Genomic DNA, 5360 nt, shown 5'->3' with positions numbered 1-5360 from the left:
AAACACTAAACAATATAATTGAACAAAAATTGTATTTTCTTTCTAGATTTATTAGCTTGACTTCTCCTGAATTTAATTGTGTTTCCGTAGTTGAAGGACAACACAAAGCAGTAATGCCAGAGGAATCTTGCCTAAGGAAAATCAAATAGGATATTGTTAGCTAACAAGGTAGATGAGCAGTGCCATTGCAAACTCATTACATGTACCAGTGAGATAAGTCAAGATTCTCCTAAGTGAGTTGGATGAAATTATGAGGACACAGAGTCAATAACAAAGAGGTCAGCAAAAGCAGAGTTGTAGGAGATACCAGTGCTCATCTCAAATAGTATTCTGTCTCTTCATTAGTTTGCACTATGGGACTGCCTCTGAGTGTAAAATGGATTCTTTTGGGACTGAATACAGCCAGGGACTTGCTCAGGAGTTTAGCTGACTTGCGGCAGCTGCTGTTGGGTGTTCATTCCATGCTGCTGGCCATGCACTAGTTTTAGGCAAAGATGAAACTCAATGAAACATTAAGCTACAAATCTGCCTGAACTACTGTGCTGAAGTACTTGCTAACTCAGTGATAGCCCCAGGGTGGCAAACACCACTCTGCAGGGGTAAAAAGACCAAAGCTCTGGGACAAATGCAGATGTGACGGTGCTTGAATATGGATATTGTGGGGATTGTGAAAAGCCTGATATAAATGTCAGGTAAGAAAGCTGCTGGAGAGGAGATGATGGAGGGGTAGACATAGATCTCCTAACTGGAGTAAGTTCAGTTCAGGTCCACAAAGACAATTAAGGGACTGGAACATCTCCTGTGAGGAGTGTCTGGGAGAACTGGGATGGTTCATCCTGAAGAAGACTCAGGGGTGATCTCATTAATTTGTATAAATACCTGAAGGGAGGGAGTGGAGGAGAGGGAGACAAACAATTCTCAGCAGTGCCCCCTGGTAGGACAAGAGGCAGTGTGCACAAAAATAAAATATCCTTGTCAAAGCACCTTCTCTGTTGCATCCCACATTCATATTTTTGAACCCTGTTCCCACAAGCTTCTTTTAATATCCTCTAATTCTTGTATTGGAGGAAACAATCAACAGTCATGAGCCGTCTGTGTTGCTCATCCTCTTGTAGTAATCTCTGTTATTTCCTTTTCCGTGATCTCTTCCGCTGGCTGAGGAATCACAGAATGGCCTGGATTTGAAGGGACCTTAAAGATCATCTGGTTCCACCCCTCACCATGGGCAGGGACACTTTCCTCTAGAACAGATTGCTTAAAGCCCTGCTATTTTGTGTATGAAGCTTCCATGTTTTTGCTGCCTTTCTCTGATCCTTTCCCACTAATGCTGTATCCTATTTGAGATCAGAAAGCTGGGACTACCCATGTAATTTAAGGCAGAAGCAAATCAGAGGTTTTAAACAGTACCACAGCCTGCCTTTTTCTTGTTTCTACTCTACTTATTTCCCTGTATCAGATGTGCTTCCTTGTCTTGTTCTGAATGTTTAAACTGATGGTTTCCAGGACCTATCAGAGTTGTGTGATCTCATTTATGAGTAACTGCTCAAATTTACTTTCTGACTCATAATGTGGTTCATGTACAAGGATATTTTCATGTAATAGCTAAATCTGTGGCTGTTAAGCAGGAGCTACTTCCAATCAGTAGGATGAGGTTTTGCTAAAACAAAGGTTGTGTGGATCAGATATAAAAAGTAGTAGATTGTGGGGCAATGCACAAGAAGGCAAAATAGAGGTGCTGCATTGGTTAATGTGTTTGTGTGGATACACCCCTACTGGAGGTCAGCAACTGGCCTGGTTGTCTGACCCCTTTGTGTGTTTGTGCTCACCTGGCCTGTCATTTACCTTTTCTAATCATAGCTACAGAGCAGTGGTCCTGATAAAATGGTGTTTGAATTCAACCTGAGGTACTGTGCTGAAGCAGAGAGCCCATGAAGCACACTCCAGATACTGTTTAGCCCACTGCAGCCTTGGAGGAGAGAAGGAACACTTTGAGGAAATGATAGAAACTCCCTTTCTTTTCAGTGCTCCCAAATCCTTCTTTGTGTAATGCGCGGGGGCGTGAACGGCCCTGGAATCCGGCTATCTGGTGAGGGGCGAAGGCCAGGGCCCCTGCGCATCAGAAAACAGCCCCCCTCGGCGGCTTTGGCCTCGGGCTGAGCTGGGGGGATAGCTCGGAGCAGCGCGGTGAGAGACGAATTAGGAGGCGACCACTTGCTGGGGGTAAACTGTCGGTTTATTACAGAAGAACCAACAAAGGAGGGGAAAACACCCAGCAAATGGCCCCGAACAAGGGGCAGGAGAGGGTTTTAAGGGAAAAGGGGGGAAGAAGGCAGGGAAACCCGGCTACCAATAGAAATACATATTTGAGGGTACGAAACATAACTGATATATCAAAGTAACCAACTGTTATAAATCATAGGAGGGGCTCCAGGGCTACAGCCAACCATAACTCCCAGAGAAAAGAAAATTCTCGAAACCTGGGAGGAGAAAAAGGGGTGATTGACAGAACCCAAGGAGGAAACACTTTCACTTTATAAGAGAAACCAGGGGAGGAGCAGTTTCATTTCCATAGTAACCTAACTGACAGGGTAACAGCAGGAAGTCCTGGGACCTTCCTGAACCATTTAATACAGAAAATGGGGGAGCAACTAACAGACTTAAGAACACACCACAGCAGTGTAAAGTCTGTCCAGGGTACTTCTTCTCCCCCTCTTTCCCTTAACTCCTCTGAACCCTGAGACTGAGCTGCCTCTTATGGAGCCCCTTTTCTCCCTGGTAGGGTGGAGGGAAAGCACTCTGAGCACCTGGACAGGTGGGAAGTGGGATTTCCTATGGAAGCTCCTGCTTTGAGCAAGTTGAGAGCAACCATGCTGAGGTTTACTCTGGTTCTTTTGTGAGGCGAGATCCCCCATAAATGGAGCCATATTGAGGAACATCCCAAGTCCAAAGTGGGCATTTCACTGCCCTGCTCTGGTGAGACCAGTGAGACCTGTTACTGTCGCTCTCAGACATTTGGATGATCCTGGAGAATCTTAGCTGGGCCTTGAGAGAGAGCAGCAGTGCTTGTGCTACGCTCCTTTGGGCAAAAGTACTTACACATTTTGTTCCCCAAACCTTTGCTTGGAACCCAGCCCTTGAGACCATTGTTGGTTCCAACCTCCACCGTGGCAGGGGGATTGGAACCAGGTGATCTTTAAGGTCCCTTCCAACCCAAACCATTTTGTAATTCTATGATGATGATTAATCACGCGCTACTTTTATCTCGCAGTGTGTAGGAAGAAGTTGAAGTGAATGACTATTCTGCAATCACAGTCTATTTTCTGTGTAAGAGTTTTGTGGATGTGGCCATTTGATAACAGCATAGTGCTTAGGAAAGAGGTATAGCCTTGCTTTTGCCCTCTTCCTCTTTCCAGCTCAGTTTATTTCATTTTCTTCAGCAACTGAGCATTATGGTCAAACTAAAAAGTAGTATATTGTCTTGCAAGAAAAATTAACATCTCCAGCTGTGTTCAAGTTGACTTTTTTTTTGATCTGCTACACAACATGGCTTAATTCACAGGTGAAATGGCAATACCAATATAGAGCCCAGAAGCAAAGCCTGGCATAAGTGCAAGAGGAAGAATATTCTTAATTATTCTACCATCATTTTTTTGCCCCATTTCCCTTTTACATTTAAAAAGTCAGCAATTTTCTTGTTTCCTGATACCACTTTGTGCATAATTTTTCAGTTTACTTGTGATGTTATTCCTGTGTGATGTTTTTATAGTCATATAAATACTGTTGGGCCTTAGTGTTGCTTGTTAATGGTGTCTAGGGAAAATAGATTTGTTACATTTAGAATTGCTCACAAACGTTTTGTCTGCATGGTTTGACTTGTGGAGAAGCTGCTCAGTGTTGTATTTAAAAGCAGGATGGGATGTGTGATGCTGTTCACAGGGGTCTTAGGATGAGGGAAGAGATGAGGATCTGACTCCATGTTTCAGAAGACTTGACTTATTATCTTATGATATATATTATATTAAAACTATACTAAAAGAATAGAAGAAAGGATTTCATCAGAAGGCTAGCTAAGAAAAGAAAAATAATGATAACGAAGGCTTGTGTCTGACTGAGACAGTCCGGACAGCTGGACTGATTGGCCATTAATTGGAAACAACCAACAGGGACTAGTCAAAGATCCACCTGTTGCATTCCACAGCAACAGATAATCATTGTTTACATTTTGTTTCTGAGGCCTCTCGGCTTCTCAGGAGAAAAAATCCTAAGGAAAGGATTTTTCATAAAACATACCTGTGGCAGGGATGCATCCACACCTCCCTGGCAGGGCCTGCATTGACAGTGTGGTCCAATGTCTGTCCCAGCCTGCGTGGACACCTAATTGTACCTGATACATGCCAACTGATGGAGTGAACTGATGACTCAAAACATTGATGATGACAGGCATTTGTATCAACTGGACCCATCAGAGCGTGCACATGTGGGAAGGTTCATCTCAGGCTTCCTTTATGTGTCTGAACCTGCCTGCCAGCAGCTGGGGATCTGCACAGGCAGCAGCTGGCTGGCTGCTACTGCTTCACTTGCCCTGCTGCTGGAACAGAAATGTGCAGACTGAAATCCATGATGCTCCTGGGGCCCTCACAACAGGCACAGAACCCCACAGCTCTGTGGAGCCCTGCTTAGGGGTGCCCTTGCCAGACAGAAGAGGTTGTTTAGCTGTGTGCAGGCTGACCTCTGGGAAGACAACAGGTAACCTGGGATCTGTCTGGGGCTCCTTGCTCCATCAAAAAGACATCTGTTTAATCCTGAATTTCTGCTGATTTAGCCATATATGGTTGCTCTATCAAGACATCTGTTTAATCCTGAATTTCTGCAGATTTAGCCATATATGGCTGGCTGGTGGAGGGTCCTGGAGGAATATTGAAGGCTGCCGGCACACGGCTGTGAAGACCAAGCTGGATGAGACAGCAGGCAGCAGCAGCAGCAGCACAATTCCAGCTGAGCCCAGAAATCCACACTGCCACTTCCAACTCTGGCCTTGCCAGGTCCACAGCCCTGGGGCAGCCTGTGGGGCACCACAGGAGTGCCTGTGGCTACCCAGGGCTGGTCACAATGCAAGCAGCCCATGGGGCAAGCTGGGGCACAGGAGAAAGAAAAAGAGGTGCAGGAAGATTCCAGAAGAGGCAGGAAAGCAAAGAAGGGAAGTATCTGGTGGCACCAGAGGAGGTTATGAGACTGTCTGCGTTAGGGTCAGTCACATCAAGGTAAAGAGAAGTGGCTGATGTGGGCAGGTGAAATGAATTTGCTTTATTAGGAGGAAAGGGGAGATAGAATAAAATGAGGAATGTTTTGTCATCTGAACA

Source organism: Zonotrichia leucophrys, chromosome 2 (genome assembly GCF_028769735.1).
Source record: "Zonotrichia leucophrys gambelii isolate GWCS_2022_RI chromosome 2, RI_Zleu_2.0, whole genome shotgun sequence".
In the NCBI taxonomy this organism is placed as follows: domain Eukaryota; kingdom Metazoa; phylum Chordata; class Aves; order Passeriformes; family Passerellidae; genus Zonotrichia; species Zonotrichia leucophrys.
This window is presented reverse-complemented; position numbering follows the sequence as displayed.